The sequence below is a fragment of the Equus caballus genome, chromosome 8 (genome assembly GCF_041296265.1).
Source record: "Equus caballus isolate H_3958 breed thoroughbred chromosome 8, TB-T2T, whole genome shotgun sequence".
In the NCBI taxonomy this organism is placed as follows: Eukaryota; Metazoa; Chordata; class Mammalia; order Perissodactyla; family Equidae; genus Equus; species Equus caballus.
Genome location: NC_091691.1, coordinates 54,442,455 through 54,463,789, shown reverse-complemented (window position 1 = coordinate 54,463,789; position 21,335 = coordinate 54,442,455). Strand labels below are relative to the sequence as shown.

At 38.4% G+C, this 21,335-nt stretch overlaps 1 long non-coding RNA gene across 3 annotated transcripts in view; it reads left to right on the top strand.

The window, feature by feature from the left end:
- LOC102148682 (uncharacterized) overlaps positions 1-21,335 on the top strand; it is a 95,659-nt gene that overhangs the window by 64,842 nt on the left and 9,482 nt on the right. For 2 of the 3 annotated variants that reach the window (XR_011420984.1, XR_011420983.1), the window contains 3 exons: positions 9,821-9,917; positions 10,774-10,808; positions 15,099-15,184. This is a non-coding gene — a long non-coding RNA (uncharacterized lncRNA). The remainder of the gene's footprint in view (positions 1-9,820; positions 9,918-10,773; positions 10,809-15,098; positions 15,185-21,335) is intronic. The other variant, XR_011420982.1, reaches the window with a different exon arrangement.

Here is a 21,335-nt window from a genome sequence, read left to right as displayed (position 1 = left end):
CCTCAGAGAGAGTTTCTCTCTGTGCTTTTGCTTCTCCCATGTTAATAGACTGCTGTTGCTTATTCTCAGTACTTGCTAGTGAGAGTAGGGGATGGGGAAGTCCTCTATTGTCCTGGTCCAGCCTCCATCTTCGACAGGCTTGCATCCCTGCCTAAGGGACAGGGGTCCCTGAGATGGTTCTTTCTCAGTGATCCTGCTCCTCCTGTAATAGGAGAGCTTTAATGATGTGGGCCCCAATCGTTTCCAGTCCCTCTCTTTAGTGAAAGGATCTTCACTCTGCCCTGTGGATGGCGGGCTTGCAGTTCTTCCCGCAGCAGGGTTATTCCTTAGGGCGGAAAGGCTCCGGTGGGGCTTCATGCCTTTTCTGCAGCAGTGGCAGCTCCCCTCCTCCAGGCCTGCGCCACTGAGGAAGGCTTTCTCTGGTCACCTGCCCTAACTCCAGTCTTTTTTGTTACAACCAGGTAGGGGTCCATGGAGAAGAACCTGCAGGTGGGTGTGAACTTTCCTCGTGTCTGTGACTCTCAGAGGTTCTGTATCCTCACACTAGCCTACTTTCAGCCTGTAGCACTTCATTAAAAATTTTAGCTGGATTCTTTTATCTGCTTGTTTGGCAGGCCCCATCCTCCTCCCATACGCACCACAGGAGAGCCAGTGCTTATTCTAGAGCAGTTTCCTTAGATTTCAGACTAGTTGGTTGCCCTGCCATCTCAGTTCTCTCATGGGTTCAAGAAAAGTTATAGTTTTGTAGGTTATGTGTTTTCTCATTATTAGAGCGGGAGTGAGGCTCTTTCCAGCTTTCTAAATCCTAGGTGGAATCTGGAGGTCACGATTAACTTATGAAATGGGCTTTTATTGTGGTAACTTCAGAGGCATTGCTAGTTCTTAAGTGTCTAGTTGATCATGTGTCTGTGCCTTACACATATCAGTTAATATTTATCAATGTCTTAGGAATCTTTAAGACTTTTCTTCTTTGTGAGTTGTCTCTTTAAAAAAAAAAATCTGTGTATGTGCCTGTGAGTATTTCATTTTAGACGTCAAATAATATTCTGAGATTTACAATGGAAAACTGATGCCCTCTGCCCATGCCTGCCCACCCTGATTCACACTTTCCCAGAGGCAACCATTTAAATAATTTTAGCTGTTACTTTAGTTGTTTTACATCCACGTTTCTACATAACATACTTATGTCACTGTTGCTTGATTTTTTTCAATTTTAGATTTTCTGTTGGCTTACTTCTGGAAGATAAGCGTTCGAGTCTCTTTCCTGTTTCTCCCTGCCTTAATCTCTGCAAAACCACTTTACCTTTCTCATTCTCTTAATCTGTGACTAGATTTTGGCTCAATAAATATTGAATTTTCATTATTATGATGCTGCTAGCTTGAGCCACACAGGGTTGCGTGATTTTTCTCATACTGTCTTTAGATATAGTCACGGACTTCATGAAGTGGTCACTTCTTGAGGACAGCCCTCCTTAGTCCCTGTGTCCTCTTGCTCTAGCCTGGCCTGGTTGCCCTCTACAGCTTTGCACATGGCTGTCATTCGGGAGCTTCACTTCTCAGTCACTCTGGGAAGTCTCTTCACCACTTTCTTACACTGGATTTTCTGTGTCCTGTATCCCACGTCTTCCTTCTTCTTGATTTCTCTATCATTTGGTGGAGCACAACCTTGCAGAGCATTTTGAGAAAGGCTGCCTAGGAAATCAATTTTTTGAGAATTCGTATATTTGAAAATGCCTACTTTTGCATTTGTAGGCATTTTCAAATTTGGCACACGCAGAAGATTGGGCAATGCAGCTGCAGCATGGCTGGGTAGATGACACGTGTGCTCTCCAGAATCTACCTCCTAGCATGTGGGGAGGAGCATGTGTGCCCCTTCTCTGGCCTGAGTCCCTCATCCTCTCCAGCTGGGAAGGGAGACCCCACCAACCATGCAGCAATGGGAAAACCATTGGGCAAGACTCTTTTAGAAAAGACAAAGATTTTCTTTTTTTAATACATATCTGTTGGTGGTGTGGATTGACCAGAAATGACTTCTTTTACTTTGGGGCAGTAGCATTGTGTCCTGGTGATAACATAATCTATACTTAGCACTCTTAAAAGACTTAGGAGAGTGAAAATAAGGTCTCTTTAGGACCTAGACTAGTGGGAAGGGGAATCTGTGTATTGTCTGAAACAGCTAATTGTATATCAATCACTACAAATGAACTGACACAGATCAATGAGACCTTGGCTTTTTCCATTCATACAAATACTCACCTCTTCTAGCTTATACTAAATGTAAGGTCAGCTTAATCACAGTTTGGGATAACTAATACTGTGCTTCTAAAGTTAAGGTGAAAAGCTACAATCTTAATAGTTTTTTTCCTAATTAAATGGATTCAAATAAGCTGAAAGTCTAAAATCTAGGGACTTTTCCATTATTTTATTTGTTGGGGGCAGCCCTTAAAACTTATCACTGCCAGTTTCCTTTTTTAACTTACAGAATTGGAAGGATATGAAATGGGCAGGGCAGGCAGAAGTCATTACATGAATCATAGAAATGGTCAACATGCATCTAATTTTACCCATTGAGCAAAGAGAGCTAAAGAGGGTAAGTTCTTTTGAGAAGAACCTAAATGTATTTAAAGGGAAGAATACTACATTAGGCTTTTGGGGTTTTTTTCCTAAATGGAATAAAAGGATATATGGAATTGAGGTGGGTAGGAGGGCAAGTGTCTATTCAGCAAACACCTATCGTTTGTGGAACAGGTCTACCAGGGTGGTGTCGGTGTGGACCACTGGTTTATCTTTGGGAGTGATCTGATGTTTAGGCATCTAGAGTGAGGTTATATAGCTGGCTAGTGGCTGGGAATAGTGAGTGAATATAGGTTTTAATTTCAATTCACAGTAAATGATGACGATCACAGATTTAGCACCTTAGTTTACTGCCTCTACACCTGAATCACCTATGGCTGTGAAGCCTGAGCTTTCGGAGAGAAAGCTGTATTCTTAGATAACTCCTCTGTGATTGCTCTAGGACTGCAGTTGCTCCAATCTAAGGGGTGGTTTTCTTATCACAGAAAGTATGTACTCGATGCTAAATATAAGAGTGAAGCTTTGAAGACATTTTATAGTGGTCACAGGTGTTTTGGTTCAGGAATAGGTTCTTTAACAAGTCAAATGCTTATTATCCCCCTCTTATAAACCTTACCCTTTTAAATCACCAGTTTTTTAAAAAATGTAACCATTTTTGATAACCATATTTTTTAATGTTTTGCTACATTTCCCTGCCCTCTCTAATAATAATATATCAACATAGTGAAAGCCCAAAATTCTGATATTTTCCTTAGAATTGTAAAATTACAACTCATTATTTAAATAATTTTCTTGAATCTCTCCTTATTCTCTGAGTTCAATAAGCATAATTTGTAGACATTTTCTCCTTTCTAACTTTGATGAAACCTGAAGCCTGCATTAAGAGATTGCTTTATGAGAAGTAACATTTTTGTAGTGACGAACAGGACGCAGTCCATACAGAAACCGAAATATACTAATGTACACTTGAAATTTACAAGATGTTATGTAAACCAATGTGACCTCAATAAAAAAAAATTTTTAAAGAAGTAAAATTTTCACATGGAATCTCTTATAAAAGTAGATAATGTTCTAAAAAAAATTTTTTTAAATCAACATGGGAATGGTCATAGCAGCATTATTTATAATACCCAAAAAGTGGATACACCCAAATGTTCATCAACTAATGAATGAGTAAACAAAATATGCTATATCCATACAATGGAATATTAATAAAAAAGAATAAAGTACTGACATGTGCTAAGAATGAAAGAACTTTGAAAGCATGCTAAGTGAAAGAAGTCATACACAGAAGGCCACATATTGGATGATTCCCATTATAGAAATGTCCAGAATAGGCAAACCCATAAAGTCGGAAAGCAGATTCATGGTTGCTAGGAGTGTAGGGCACAGGGGCTTGGGGAGTGTTTGTTAATGGGTATGGGATTTCTTTTTGAGGTGATGAAAATGTTCTAAATTTAGATAGTGATGATTGTCGCACAACTCTGTGAATATACTAAAAGCCACAGAATTGTATACTTTAAAAGGGTGAAATTTATGGTATGTGAATTATGTCTTAATAAAGCTGTTATTTAAAAAATCAATCTGGGGCTGGGGATTTTTCTCTAAGCATTTCATGTGGGATGAACTGTGTGACGACGCCGAAGTGAAGCTGCAGTAAGGGAATGGCTGACAATGTGCTGAGTAGAGAGTGGAGTGAGGGCAGCTTAGGGGCATGAGTCGCGGCTTGTGTTAACTTTGTCTTCGCCCTAACCTTTGTGCTGTGCTACTAGTCCTAACATACTATGTGGCATCCATTTTAAAAAATGAAAAAAAAAGGTATGATACTCAAAGTTAGTACTTTACTCCTCTTACTTCTTAGTAGTTAATTATTTGACAAATTGGTCAAAGTGCTGTCTTGGCCAGGAGTATTTTAAGCAAAATATCTTAATTCAAGAATAAATATGAAAAAATAAATAGCTGCTGTTCTGGGTGAGAGGATATAAGAGTGAAGAAAACAAAGCCCTCCCTTCATAGAAGGTGAACAGACAATAAGGACAGGAAGTTGCAAGTGTTATGAAAGTAAATAAAACTGGGCAAAGGGATGAGAATTAGGGGGTGGGCAAATGCTACTTGAGAGAGAGTAGGCAAGGGCACTTTCTCTGAGCAAGATGCATGTTTTGGCTCTGATTTTTAAAAAATATTAACGTGTCTACACTCCCTTTTTCAACCTCTTTAGCACCTGATAATTTTGACCCTTTGTAGTCTAGGTCCTGACTCTACCCGTTAACTGAACTGTTTTTCTAAAGGCCATCAGTAAACCCTTACTATTTTTAATGGCTCTGTTTTCATGTTTTTCTATATCTATGCTTTAAGGAAACCGATCGCTCTCTAGGAGGTGACACTATAAGTCTATTTCTCTTTTTGCATCTCTGGCTGCTTTTATGGTTCTTATCTTTCTTTTTTTCCGTTACCCATATTCATTATAGATGTCCCTCTGATTTTTTTTTTTAATCATTCTTCCCTTTTCCCTTGAATTTTTTCCCCTACCAAACCTCTTATGGCTTCACTATTTTTCCTGGGAGATTATTTGGAAATTTGTGTTTTGACCTCATCCTCCTCTCCAGGCATCCAGGTCTTCTGTTTAGTTGCATGGTGGGTATCCTTACTTGCCCCTCAGCTATCTGAAATTTCATGTTTCTAAAAATGGGACGCCTCTTCCTTCACACCTGCTCCTTATGCAATATTTGAGTTGGTCATTGAAATACTTTTCACTTTAAATACTCCTTGTTACTGTCTCTGCTTGAGAACATACTCATTGCTTTTCTCCTAGACTGCTCTGTCTCCCAGTTACTTTTCTCATTTTTTCCAATCTCTTCATTCCATCCTATACAGGGATGCCCCGGTCAGCATCCTAATCTCAGCTCTGATTTTGTCAGCACTTTCTTTCTCATATCCCTTCAGTAGTCATTGTCTGTGTAATTTTTCTCACGTGTGGAGGGCCTGGTACAATGTTAAGAGCTTAAGCATTTTAAGTGAATAATAAGAGTGTGGAGAGACGGCAGTGGGTCTGAGCTGGGGCCTGAGAAAGTGGAATTCTGCCAGTGTCATGGGTGATGCTGCTACTGCAGGTCTGGGGATCACACTGAGAACTTTTGCTCTGGGTCTTCCTCATACAGTGGTCAGATGATCTTTCTGACTTGCAATCTGATATCATTCCCTTGAGGACTTGCAGTGCTGTCCCTTCGCTTTTAGGACAACCTGAACTCCCTGAGATTGCCTAACAACTCTTACTTCACATTCTACACCGCCCTATTTTCCCCCTACCCTATATCCTCTTTCCTTAGCAAATGTATCTCTCCGTACCTTTGTGTATACCATTCCCTCTGTCCATTCTCTATAGTCTGGCCCTTTGGGGATTTATGTCAATCAGGTTCCATATTAGCTTTTATTGCCTTCCTAAAGCTGTTATCAAGACAATTAATTATTAAAACTCTGTGCAGGGGCCGGCCCAGTTGCGCAGTGGTTAAGTGTGCATGTTCCACTTCAGGGGCCCAGGGTTCACTGGTTCGGATCCTGGGTGCGGGCATGGCACCGCTTGACAAGCCATGCTGTGGTAGGCGTCCCACATATAAAGTAGAGGAAGATGGGCATGGATGTTAGCTCAGGGCCAGTCTTCCTCAGCAAAAAGAGAAGGATTTGCAGCAGATGTTAGCTCAGGGCTGATCTTCCTAAAAAAAAAACAACTCTGTGCAGTTGCAAAAATGGTATAAAACAGTTAGATGAGGTATTAAATAGGTGAGAAATAACATTCCTTAACTTGAATGTGCCATATGGTGCCAGACTATCTCTACTACCTTTTGTAAAATAATTTTATTGAGACCTATTTCATATACTATGCAATTCCTCATCTAAAGTACAATGCGGTGGTTCGAATATGTTGACAGATATGTGCAACCGTCAACACAATCAATTTTAGAACATTTTCATCACCCCAAAAAGAAATCTTGTATTCATAAGCCATCACTCCCTATTACCCCTTCTCCTCAGACCCAAGCAATCACTAATCTCCTGTCTGTCTCTATGGATTTGCCTATTCTAGACATTTCATATAAATGGAAGCATACAATGCATGGTCTTCTGTGACTGGCTTCTTTTACTTAGCATAATATTTTCAAAGTTCATTCATTCATAGCATATATCAGTACCTCATTCTTTTTTATTGCCAAATAATATTCCATTGTAGGGACATACCACATTTTATTTATCCATTCATCAGTTGATGGACATTTGGGTTGTTCTCACTTTTCAGATATTATGAATAATGAATAATGCTGCTCTGAACACTCATGTGCAGGATTTTGTTGTGGACATATGTTTTCATTTCTCTTAGATAGATACCAGGAGTGGAATTACTGCATCGTGTGGTATATCTGTGTTTAGTATTTTGCAGAGCTGCCAAATAGAAAACAGCTGCCACTGTTTTCTAAAGCAGCTGCACCATTTTACATTCCTGTTAGCATTGTATGAAGGTTCTAATTTCTCCGCATCCTCACCAACGCTTGTTATTGTCAGTCTTCTTAGTTTTAGGCATCCTAATGGTTGTGAAATAGTATCTCATTTGGTTTTGATTTGCATTTCCATAATGATTAGTGATGTTGAGCATCTATTCATGTGCTTTTTGGTCATTCTTCTTTTGAGAAATGTCTATTGAAGTCCTTTGCCCATTTATTTAAAGTCTTTTTATTTTACTTTTTTTTTTTTAAAGATTGGCAGCTGAGCTAACAACTTTTGCCAATATTTTTTTTCTGCTTTTTCTCCCCAAATCCCCCCCAGTACATAGTTGTATATTTTAGTTGTGGGTCCTTCTACTTGTGGCATGTGGGGCACTGCCTCAGCATGGCCAGATGAGCGGTGCCATGTCCGCGCCCAGGATCTGAACCATTGAAACTCTGAGCGGCCAAAGTGGAGCGCACGAACTTAACCACTCGGCCATGGGGCCAGTCCTCTAAAGTGTTTTTATTTTAAAGACAGATTTTTTAGAGCATTTTCAGGTTCACAGCAAAACTGAGAGAAGATACAGAGATTTCCCATATATGTCCTGTCTCCACACATGCATAGCCTCCCCCATTATCAACATGCACCACCAGAGTGGTCCGCTCATTATAGCTGATGAACCTGCATCAACACATCATAACCACCCAAAGTCCATAGATTACCTTAGGGTTCATGCTTGTGGTTGTATGTTCTTTGGGTTTAGAGGAATACATGATGATGTGTGTCTATCATTATAGTATCATATAGAGTATTTTCACTGCCCTAAAAATACTCTTTGTTCCACCTATTCATCCCTCTCCCCACCTCAACCGCTGATCTTTTTACTTTCTCCGTAGTTTTGCCTTTTCCAGAATGTCATATACTTGGATTCATACAGTATATAGCCATTTCACATTTTTTTAAATTAAGGTCATAATAGTTTATAACATTGTGAAATTTCAGTTGTACTTTATTATTTGTCAGTCACCACATATATGTGCCCCTTTATCCCTTATGCCCACCCCTGAACCCCCTTCCCCTCTGGTAACTACAAATCTGTTTTCTTTGTCCATGTGTTTGTTTATCTTCCACATATGAATGAAATCATGTGGTGTTTGTCTTTCTCTGTCTGGCTTATTTTCCTTCACGTAATACCCTCAAGGTTCATCCATATTGTTGCAAATGGGATGATTTTGTCTTTTTCATGGCTGAGTAGTATTCCATTCTCTATATATACCCCATCTTTATTCATTTGTCAGTCGATGGGTGCTTAGGTTACTTCCACTTCTTAGCTATTGTGAATAATGCTAGAATGAACATAGGGGTGCGTGGGTCTCTTTCAATTGCTGATTTCAAGTTCCTTGGATAAACAGCCCAGTAGTGGGATAGCTGGGTTATATGGTATTTCTATTTTTAATTTTTTAAGAAATTTCCATCCTGTTTTCCATAGTGTCTGCACCAGTTTGCATTCCCACCAGCAGTGTATGGTGGGAACCCCTTTTCTCCACATCTTCTCCAACTAGCCATTCTAACAGGTTTAAGGGGATATCTCATTGTAGTTTTGATTTGCATTTCCCTAATGATTAATAATGTTGTACATCTTTTCATGTGCCTACTGGTCATCTGTGTATCTTCTTTGGGAAAATGTCTGTTCATATCCTCTGCCCATTTTTTGACTAGGTTCTTTGTTTTTTTGTTGTTGAGTTGTGTGAGTTCTTTATATATTTTGGAGATTAATTGCTTGTTGGATATATGATTTGCAATATTTTCTCCCAGTGGTGGGTTGTCTTTTCATTTTGTTCCTGGTTTCCTTGGCCTTGGGGAAGCTCTTTAGTCTGATTAAGTCCCATTTGTTTATTTTTTCTTTTGTTTCCCTTGTCCAAGTAGACACAGTATTCAAAAAGATCCTTCTAAGACTGATGTCAAAGAGTGTACTGCCTATATTTTCTTCTAGGAGTTTTATGGTTTCACATCTTACCTTCAAGTCTTTAAAATTAAACATCAAATTTCTAATATTCTCCTGCAAATCTTTTGCATTCTCTCCATTTCTACTGTCTTACGTTGTATAACTGAACTGAGCCAGTGGTCCTAGATATATATATATACATTACCAATTAGTTTGAAATCCCTGAAAGAGCAGTTAGCCACTTAGAGTAAAAATTTATTCTCCATTGTTGAATATTGACTTTAGGAGATAATTTGCTTCATTATAAACCATCTTCTTGATAGTGGTGTATCCTATCAGTGTACATCACTTTAGAAAATAATGTTCTATTTCTTATATACATCAAAATTAACTTTAAAAAAATCTAGATCTGTTGGGAGAAATTATTTTTCTCAAAAATCTTTGGAGGAATAATGTTAAACGAATGTGCTATCTGTTCTAATTTAAATAATGGCTTTGTTAACTTATTCATTTAGTTTGACCACATGAATCAATTTGGTAAAACAACCAGATAATTTACCTAAGAAATCAATTATAGAAGTTGTCTGTGTTAATTGTGAATTGGCAATTATTTGGACAATCACCAGTTATTATTAGAATTAATTGAGCTGTAGTATTCAACTTATTGTAATAGTAGTCACTTACTGTGGACATAACTGATATGATATAAAGATTCCTACATAGTACTTGATTCTGTTGTAGAAACTCAGTAGTAATTAGTAATTTGGAAAAAGACTATACATAATACAAAAATAGTAGCTAAAAATAATTTCTCTGCTTTTTTAGGAGTCAGTATATAATGCTGATACTGCTGTTATTAATGGGAGTGGACAGACAGCAAAAGAAGTCACTCAGGACAAAGAAATCAGAAACATGCTTGAAGGTAAATATTATGGATCTTAACATAAACAGCATTTACTTTAATTATAGCCAAGGCCCAGAATGTAAGTAGAAATGGCTTCTGAGATGCCAAAATAGATGACACCAAGCCTATGATCTAAAGATAATGTAATTTGGGAGTCATTGGTTAGACATGAAATTATCTATGAGAGTTTCCTCACTTACAGCTTTTAAATTCTTACTTTATACAATATTATGGCATGTTTTCAAAGCCCATTTATCTAATCCCCAACAAAATTCAAAGTAGAAAATTAGAGACATGAGAGAGTGTGGCCGATAGGCTGCAGAAGCATGATGATGAAGGAACACAGTCGGGCAGGACAGAAACCATAAGAGGTATAGCTATTTGGAGTCATTTGATTGGGGGGAAGATAGCTCTGGCTGGTTCTATTGTCCTGAAGACTTCATTGTGGTACAACAGCCAACAGTAATTTCTTTATGGACCAGCTTCATTGTTATGAACTTCAAACGTTAAATTGCATTTGAGAAGACATATGAGTCTTCAATGACTCAGAGTGATTTCTCTAAAATAGTTTAAAACAAAAAAATTTGATGCTTACATTGGGAAGCCCTCATGCATTAGGATTATCCTCCAAATGGCCAGGGCTTTGCTGTAATTATTTTTTAGTAGTATTTCTATGGTAGAGAAGAGAAAATTTCTTCATTACTACTTTATGAATAAAAATATTGAATTAGAGTTGTGATTTCATACACATCCTGTGTATCTTTCCTTTGCAATCCAGAGAAGGGCAAGATAATTTTGTATTTAAAGCATGTTGATTTCTTTGTACTTCTTTCCAAATGTCTTTGAGAACTAAAAATCTTCTCTTGTTCTCTAGTTACAAAATAATGTCCACTTGTCAGACATCTTCAGGTCAGTGTCTTAACTTGCTCTTGCATTTAAAATGAACGCTCTCATTTTCAGTGAACAAGCAGATCAACACATAACATCTTCTGTAAGCCTCTGTATTATGTGATTTTTGGAAGACTGAACCTATTAGATGTGATCCCAGCCCTTTGATAAATTGTGTTCTAATTGGGAAGATGAGGTAATGTTTTTGATCCTGTCCTGTTATTTTAATTACAAAAAGATTAGAACCCAGAACTGAGGTTCTCCTGACAAACTGGAATGTTAGGTTAGCCTGACAAGTTGACATTTAATGGGCCCAGTAATAAAGACATGCCCTATTGCCTCCCCAGAACCCAAATGCACTAAGGACAAGGGCTTAGTTGGCATTATGGGTACTGTGATTTGTCAGCTGATATGGTCCTGGCCTGGGAAATAGAAGTAGAAACTTAACTGAGTGATTCTGCTTTGGTGAGATCACCTTGGCCAGATATAACATCATTTGCTGATAGCACATTGAATGGTTCAGACTGCAGAGAGTGTATCCAGCAACCCGCCAAAGACCAAGGCAGACCAGAAACCACATCACAGGGTAATGCTCGAAGAGACAGGAAATGTTTCACCTCAGAAATGCAGACATTGGTAGACACAACAAAATCATACCCAAGTATCTGAACAGCTGTTAGATTGGAGGAGGGATCATCTTGTTTGTGGCAGACCAGGCCTAGTTCACGGCCTAGTTGATGGAGTGCCAGGGAGTTTATCTTTGGATCCAGTGTATTGTAGTAATGGCTTGAGTTAATTTGCAAAGTGTAGTGAGTTTCCCACGACTGGAGATGTTCAGGAAAGGGTAGTTACTGCTTACCAGGCACTAGAGAGGGATACGTTCTTCTCCTACATATCATTTGCCTTTTTATTTCGAAAAGTTTCCAACCTGTGGGAAAGTTTCAAGAATAGTAAAATGAACACTTGTATATCCTTCACTTAGATCCACCAATCATTAGCATGTTGCCACATCTGGTTTATCCTTTTATATATTATTTAATGTTATTTATTTACCTTTAACTTTGCTGAACTATTTGGGAGTAATTTGCAGATATAGTGATACTTTAGCCCTAAATACTTCAGTATGTATCTCTTAAGAACGAGGATAGGGGCCGACCCCTTGGCAGAGTGGTTAAGTTCACATGCTCTGCTTCGGCGGGCCCAGGGTTTCGTGGGTTTGAATCCTGGGCGCGAACATGGCATCACTCATCAAGCCATGCTGGGATGGCATCCCACATGCCACCACTAGAAGGATCCACAACTGAAAATACGCAACTATGTACCCAGGGGGCTTTGGGAGAAAAGGAAAAAAAAATCTTTAAAAAAAGAGAACAAGGATATTTTCTTATGTAATCACTATTTAATGGTCAATTTCAGGAAATTTAACATTAATATAATAATATTATATAATATACAGCTTATATTCAAATTTTGCCAATTGTCCAAATAATGTCCTTTGTAGCATTTTTCCGCCTAATCCAGGTTCTAATACAGAATCCCACACTGCATTTAATTGTCACATTGCTTTAAGTCTCTTTTTATCTGGACTAATTCTTTATCCTTTGTCTTTCACGATCTTGACTTTTTTGAAGAGGAAAGCATTTATGGAATTGTTTGTAAAATATCCCTCATTTTGAGTTTTTCTCTTTTCATATAATTAGGTTAACATACGCATTTTTGGCAGAAATAATATGTGGGTGAGGCTGTATTCTTTACCTGTGCATCACATTAGGAGGTCCAGGATGCCATTTTGTTCTATTACTGGTGATGTTAACTCTGATAACTCGGTGGTTCATTGTAAAGACACCTTCTCCTCGTTGTAATTAATAAATAATCTGTGGGTAGAAAAGTTGAGGCCATGCAAATATCCTGTTTACCAATAAACTTTTAATCCATGGTTTTAGCATTTATTGATAATTCTTGCTGAATCACTTACTACGTAGAGATTGCAAAGTGGCAATTTTTCTATCAATGAAGTGCATTTGCCAAGTTCCCACCTGCATTTCAAGTATACTACTAATTAACCTACTCTGCATGTAAATAACTGTCTATCAGGATGCAGTTAGATCTCTGTGATCCCTACTGATTCTGGATTCTGATTGAAAAGAAAGATAAAGATTTAGTTTGGGGCTAGCCCAGTGGCACAGCAGTTAAGTTCGCATGTTCCACTTAGGCAGCCTGGGGTTTGCCAATTCAGATCCCGGGTGCAGACATGGCACTGCTTGGCAAACCATGCTGTGGTAGGCATCCCACATATAAAGTAGAGGAAGATGGGCATGGATGTTAGCTCAGGGCCAGCCTTCCTCAGAAAAAAGAGGAGGATTGGCAGCCAATGTCAGCTCAGGGCTAATCTTCCTCAAAAAAAAAAAAAGATTTAGTTTATAACCATATTAAATTTAAAATTTATAGGACAAACAATATTTTTTGGTTGGAGTATTTGCTTAAAAAAATTTTTTTTAAGGTATAAAATATATGGAGAAAAGTATAGATCATTAATGTACAACTCACTATTTTCACAAATGGAACACATCCATGTAAATAGCACCCACATCAGGGAACAGCACATTACGAGCACTCTAGAAGCCCCACCTCACCAAACTGGAATATTGGCTTTTCATTGGCTGGATCAGCAGTCTTCTTTCAGTGTCCTGAATGAACACAGGACAGGAAATGTCCAGGAACATACTCAGGGTTTTCAACTCCAAATCCTTGTCTGTTTTCCTTCATTTACATGGCTAGTCAATCTAGAAAGAAACATTAGGGCGCGCTCTTTACTCTCTTCCCTAAAGTGTAGAGCAAATATTATTAAGCATTATTTGATTATTCCATAAATATTTATTGGCCAAATATACATTGTGCCAGACAGTGTCATAAAAGCCTTGGATAGTGTAAGCACAGATAGCTCACTGCAGGAATGACTGAAGGCATAAATTGCAGCTCAGGTAATACATGGAGTAGTAGAGGTATGTAAAGAGAGATAGGGACAGGACTGTTCGCAAAGAGCTCACAGTCCAGGAGCCATAGAACCAAAGAGAGGAAAGACTGGAGAGCGTGAATCTCAGCAAAAGAAGAAGGCATTGAGAGCCTCCGTAGAGGCTTGGCCACCTTCCTCTGAGGTAGAGAGGGAGTCTGGATGTGGAAATAAAAATGTGAGAATGGAAGATGATGGTATGTAGTAATGTTAGTCATTTCTTAAGACAGAGCTAAACTAGATCCGGCTATTCCTGTATTCACGATGTGTGTAGTTGAGATGAGATGGCACACATAGTGTCTCGAACAACAGTTAGTGCACAGTAGTTACTAATTATTAATAACTGTTCATTATTTCTTAGGAAGACCTAAGGAACCTTGTGTGGTTCCTCTCTTGCAGCCTTTGCACAGGACGTTGTACACATATTTTAAGTGGGATTACTAAGTCTTTCTATGAAATTGCTTCTTTTCTGTAAGCCAAAACAGAACTCAGATCTAGCAGAAATGAGACCTTATTACATATTCTCGTCTCTTAAACAAGTTAGATTACCCACTGCTCCCTTTCCCTGCAAGTGTGGCATCAGGAGCGTAAGGTAGCAAGAAGAGCATGGACTCTGGGACCTGCCTACCCAAGTTCAAATCCCAACTCCTCTCCTTCCCGGCTGTGTGACCTCAGTTAAGTTCCTTAACCTCTTGGTGCCTTGGTTTCTTCATCTATAAAATCAGGATAATAGTAACACTTCATACAGTAGTTATGAGGATTTAATAAGTTAATATTTTTAAAGTGCTTTCAATAGCCCTTGGCACATAGTAAGTTCAATAGTATTTGTTAAATAAACTTTATATTCTTATGTGGATGTATATGAGTATATGTAAATTTAAATATATTTATATGGTTTGTAAATCTTCCTACCAATGCTATTTCTTATTATTACTTTTCACAGTGTAAGGTTCGGGAAGGTATAAACCCCTCTCTCCACTTATCTACCTTTCTAAGGCAGCTGTGTAATAGTATTTCAGCATGCGAAAGTAACTCATAATTATCTGTGATGGGTATTGTAGTGAGTAATGTGCTTAAAGACTTCTGAATCAAAACCAGAAACTCATCTGAACCTGAAAGAAGTTGAACTCTAATTGGAAAGGGAAGGCAGTGAGAACAGCAATAAAGTCTAACTGCGTTTGAATTACAATCAGAACATTGTGACTTTCTCACCGTGGGTACTTTGTTCTTTACACATTTTTGTAATGAATTTTCTAATAGGATCCTGACTAAAGTAGAGTAATACGTACTTCTTCTTGCAGCTGTAGAAAGGACTGAACAAAGAAATATTGAAGAATTACGTTTAGCAGCAGCAAGAGAAGGCAAAACAGCACAACTCCTACTCTGGGTAACACAAAAAAAGCATTCTTTCTTTACACTTCATGGAAATTTTTACTTAATGTTAAATTCATAGTTTAGTCGAATTGTGAGTCCAAGATACTTGAGGTCATAATAATAGAACAAAAGTCTTTAAATATTTAAAAACCATGCTATTTATTAAAAACCATATCTATTAGCATGGTAATAGTTTAAGCAGGATTCATTTTACATGATGATGTTTTCTCTGAATTTCTCATGTACATCCCCACTCCCTCCTGAAAACCTGATGGATAAGAATCTGATTTTTCAAGGCAAATACTTAATGTAAAGACAAATTTTTTTTTAGGTTAAGCCAATTTAAAATTAAAACATAATATACAGGATCCTGTAAAGGAATAAGTTTCTCTAATTTTGATGAGCAGTAATTTCTGAAAGGTGTGCTATACTTGTAGCCAGCCCTGGTGGTCTAGTGGTTGAGATTCTGTGCTCTCGCCACCATGGCCCGAGTTCATTTCCTGATGCAGGAACCACACCACTCGTCTGTTGGGTGTCATACTGTGGCAGCTGCGTGTTGCTGTGATGCTGAAAGCTATGCCACCGGTATTTCATATACCAGCAGGCTCACCCATGGTGGACAGGTTTCAGCAGAGCTTCCAGATGAAGAAAGACTAGGAAGAAGAACCTGGCCACCCACTTCTGAAAAAATTGGCCATGAAAACCCTGTGAATAGCAGCAGGGCATTGTCTGATAGAGCGCCCGAGGGTGAGAGGATGGCACAAACCACCGGACAGGGTTCTGCTCTGCTGTCCACAGGGTTGCTAGGAGTCGGAATCGATTTGATGGCACTAATGAGAAAGAGGGTTTTAGCTCTCAGTGTAATATAAAAATGAAAATTTTAATGTTTCTTATGCCCAGTACAGTATTAAGTTCAGAGAGTTACCTATTCCAGCAGGTTTGGGAAATGCCAGCCTATTGCGTTACATCTGAATTAGCGCTAACTAATGATGACAAACATAATCTATTGGAAGGCTTGGAAAGTAGGTCTCTGCCCTGAAACACCTATCAGAAATTCTAAAAATGCAGAGGGATACTCCTTTATATGCCCTGAACAAAGTCTGTATACGGGTGATTGAAGAATGCATAGTCTCAACGAGAGGTGCCTATGGCCCGCTGTAACACGGCTACCAAATCATCATAAAGGCTTTGGTTGATGCTCAGTAACACCAGGAAACTGTTAGTAACAAGGAAGAGTCTCAGAAAGACAGGCCAATTGAAACAAAAATCATGTTAGGGTTTTTTGTTGTTGTTTTGTTTATTTACGTTTTTAAGAGGCAACAGAGCTTAATAGTAAAGAGCTTGAGCTCTGGAGTCCAAAAATCTAGGTTCAAATCTCATGTTTTCCTTTTATGAACTGTGTGATTTGACTTTAGATGAGCTAATTAACCTCTCTGTGCATTCGTTTCATCTGTAAAATGGGAATTGCATGAGCCAGTGTTCTCCAGAGAAACAAAACCAATGGTATATATTGGTTATATGATAGTATATATCAGAGAGCAGAGATTTTAAGGAATTGTCTCATGCAACTGTGGGGGCTGGCAAGTCCAAATTTTTCAGGGAAGCACGCTAGAAACTCAGGCAGGGTTTCTATGGTGCAGTCCTGAAGAAAATGCCGTTTTTAGGGAACTTTAGTCTTTTAAGGCCTTCAAGGATTGGATGAGGCCCACCCATGTTATGAAACGTTATCTGTTTACTCAAAGTTTACTGATTTAAATGTTAATCACATCTAAAAATACCTTCACAGTAACATCTAGATTGGTATTTGACCAAACAACTTGGTACCGTGGCCTAGCCAAGTTGACATACAAAATTAACCATCTCAGTGATAAAAAATAGTACCTACCTCACTGGGCTGTCATGTGGCTTAAGTGAGATGATGGCCATAGGTGTTTAGCACAATGCTGAGCAGAGAGTATATGCTCAATACATGCAACTTAGTACTGGGATGACCGTTATTTTGTCCTGGACAGCCCTGGTTTATACCTGGTGTTCCTGCGTAATAATAAATAGCACCCTTGTGTCCCTTAGTTATTACTTACAAAGTAATCTTGCAAACCAGAGGATCATTCGGTCCCATGCTTCTCTCCACCTTTATCTGAAAGTGGCTCTAAAGGAAAAAAGAAAGGGACATGCTGGATGTTTCTGAGAAAGCAAGTCCTGGGCATCATCCTTTTCAACTCTGGTTGCCCCGATCTGCTCAAGGAACTAGACCTCCAGTCACACTCCTCCGTCCTAACTCAGCCTATGAATTATGAGTCAATAAGAAAAGCCAAATTATGTTTACTATATCTCTATTTTGAGCATCAGTGCATCATTCATTTTAGAAAAATAAATTGCCTTAAAGTTAAATTCAAAATGTTGGCACTTAATGTATTAAACACTTATTATAATGACTCCTTTCTCAGATTCTAGAAAGACTAAGTATTTTATACTCTGATAACCTCAGAAACAGTTTAAATTAACCTAGGGTATTAAAGCAAAAAAAAAATCCCCAACCCCAAAAAGAACAACAGTTCAAATGTCATCTTTCTATGCCCAAAAGATAGGAATTTCAAAGTGTAAATTAAATAGATTTTTGTTCTCCTCCTTTTCCATGTCCTACTCCCAAGCCAGGGGGCCCATCTTATAAACTTTCTGAACCTACAGCTCAATTCAATACCCTACAGAATTCTCAAATCATCCAGCAAAGGCCGTTCATAGCATCAGCAGTATTGTCACTTTCCTTTCTAGGTTACTGGTGATTTTCATGATTATACTAATGTCAGAGTATTTTAAGCAACTCTGGTGCCAAGTAATATACAAATTGCTCTCTGAATAATCAAGTGCTGACCATACCTCTCATTAAGCAATGATTTGAGTCCAAAATAACCTAATCTGTCTGATCTAAAGTTACAAATACACCTATTCTGTTCTTGTGAAGAAACATTAAGCAGAAGAGAGGCTCCTGAACGGCCCCTATATCTTCTGAATTATACAATTTTGGTTATGTTATGATCACTTACGATTTGCTGTGAGCTTTGGTGTTGATAGAAATTCTCTCTATATGATCTGCTTTTCAACTCAAGAAACTGAAAATAATGCCAGTGTCCCAGTTGACAAAATGTTAAGCATTGTCAGTCGAGGAGTGTTCAGGAGAGGCCCTGCAGGAGGAAGGGGTGAGCTTGCAGGGCTGCCTTGAAGCCTCCTCAGCACATGAGGCTTTTCCAGCACCAGGCCTGCAATGCAGGGGTCTTCCCCATGCCTGGCTTCTCTAGGGCTTGGCTCCCAGCAGTGCCCGGCAGACAGCAGCTTGCCCCAGCATCCCCTCTGTGGTTTTGGAGCGGAGCACTCCCAGAGGGACACCTCCCATGAGCAGCTTTCCCTGCCACTCTAGAGGACACATTTCCTCCAAGTTCTATCAGTGAGGCCCCACAGTGACTTCCCTGTCATCCACTGAGCCATGGCTGTCAGCTCTAGAAGGATCTCCTCCCTGGCGCTCTATTTCTGCCCTGGAGCAGTGGCTGCTCCTCATGTCTGCTATTCCTTTATTCTTAGAGCTCTCTTTACTTTGTCCTAGCCAATCTCTTGTATTCCAGTCCACTGTTACAGTTATTATTCTTTATATTAAACTCTCCCTGTTCAGATTACTATGTGGTTTCTGTCTCCTGATTAGAACTTCATTAGTACATCCTTATTTTTACAAAAGGCTCTTTGGAGTGGTCAAATATGTCACCCAAAGTCACACAGACTTTCCTGTGGGGCTAGCAGTTCAACCAAGGTCTGAGTCCAACATTCACACTCTTTCCAGTCTGCACATTTTCACCCTTAATGCACCTCTATAGAGTAAGTAAACAAAAATGTGTTAATATTTATTTACTGATTGTTATGTGAATTGCATTGTAAATAAGCTCCTGAAAGTGTTGTTTCTAAGAAGCCAATGGAGGACAACCAAATGTTATTTCAAAACTTATTTATAAGATCGATACATTTTGAATTGTTCTGCCTTTAACAGGTTAAACTGACATATATTCTAGCAATCCTTCTTCTTGTTATAACTACAGTCCATTTAAAGTTATTTTATAAAAAGACAGTAATACTCCTTGAGGAGATTTCTGGAACACTTTTCTCATTTGTTTTAAATACAGAATGACCCCATTAAAGTAGCTTTTATCAAATGTATAAAATCATAAATGTGTCTCTCTGTAGAGGGCAGATCAAAACCTAGTGCTAAAGTATCCCCCAAAAGAATTAATGTTATAGGTTCCATTTTCCTAAAATACATCTAATCTCAAGTGGTCCTATCCATTTATTTCAAATTAAAACTGTGAGATAAATGGCCGTAACTACACATTTCAAAGGACAAACAGAAAGTGAACTGTAATATACATAATTGTTTTAAGAGTTCGAAAACAAACCTATACCTACATTGCCACTGCCTTCTTCTTGTAAATCAGTCCCAGTAACATCTACATTTAATTGTCTGCCCAATAAGGAAAGCATGTAATGCCTCTTAAACTTTGAGTGCCCCACTGATGGTCAGTGAGTCAGACACTAAGCGTTATAGAAATGCTCTTCTACATAATTTAATCTAGCAAGTAGTTTTACACATTGTGCAGGCATTGAAACAGCTAATGCTATGCTGTATTGTAAAAAGTGCTATTTGCCAATGGATGTATTTTATATAATTCAAAGGAAAGGAGTTCTCCTTTTCTTAAAGTTTCTGTGGCTTGTTACACTTACTCATACTTCATTTCATATCAATCTCTTGATTCCCAATTTTAAAAAAGGCCTGGTTGTGACAAACCACCATGTATTTTTCTTATTGATCTTAAAATCTGTGTATGTTGAATGGTTAATGGTGTTATTTCTATTCCCAAATATCATACGGATGCAGCCAAATCATTATGGACCTGACTGTCTCAGTTTTCCATCCATATACAAATAAGTACCTCATTGAGTACAGGATTACATTAATTACAGGATTTAATTAAACCACTCATATGAATTCCCTGTAAATTCAAATCTACGTCAATATAACACTGGTGCTCTTAGCCTCCACACCAATATTGAAAACTACAGTGTGAAAAACAGTTGTTTCCCTCTAACATAGCAACAGGAGTAAGAAAGGAAAACAAAATGATGGAATATCTGTAAGAACTGCCTAGGATGGGAGATGATCAAATCTAGATCAGTACCATCACCTCATCTCTGGAGTCACCTGTGTCCTGAGTCCCCCACTGGAGCAGCAGTTCTCAAAGTGGGTCCCTGGACCAGCAGCATCACCTGATAACTTGTTAGAAATGCAAATTCTCAGGCCCCCTCCCTTACCTACTGAAATCAGAAACTTTGGGGTGGGGTCCAGGTGAGTCTGATGTAACTAATGTTGGATAACCACTGTTCTAGGCAGACTTATTTAACTAGAATCTTCTTGGAGTAGCCTCAGGAATCTCCGGTCTTAAAAAAAAGTTCCCGGAATAATCTAATCATTGGCTCATTTTAGAAAAATGCTGTACATCGGTAGTTCCAAACATTTTAAGGAAGGTATCTTAACAGTTTTTTAAAAAGGTACAACCATCCTATGTTTACTTATTTATAAATTATAATATAGTACTCTATGTATGCAGATTATTACAGAAACATATATAATGGACCTTTTAAAGTACAATAGAAAATAAATATAAATTGAAGTTCAAATATTTTCTTGCATACATCAGTGGATTGTATAACAGATCTGAAAGGGTGTGCAGAAAGCCTTTTGGAAATCACTGCTCTAAATAACTCTTTTTAGTCATAAATATCTCTCAGGTGAAAAAGGGCAACAGAATAACACTGCTTGATCAAAGTGTTGAATTCCATGCTCTAATTTCATGCTAAGAAACCCCAGATCTGTAATTTTTCTCCTAAGTGGAACCACACAAGAAGGAGAGAGATCCTAGGTAGAGAACAAGCCTGGATTGGTCAAAGATACCCAGGAAATTAATTAAAAAATGGAATTTCATTTTATGCCCAGTAGTGCTCCTGCCAGTTCAGCATGATTTAAAAATTCGTCTCTTGATGATTTTATTAGCATAAAATCATTATCTGGGACAGCTGATAAAATAAACTCCTGAACTCACCAATATGCAGTACAGCTGTTATTCAGC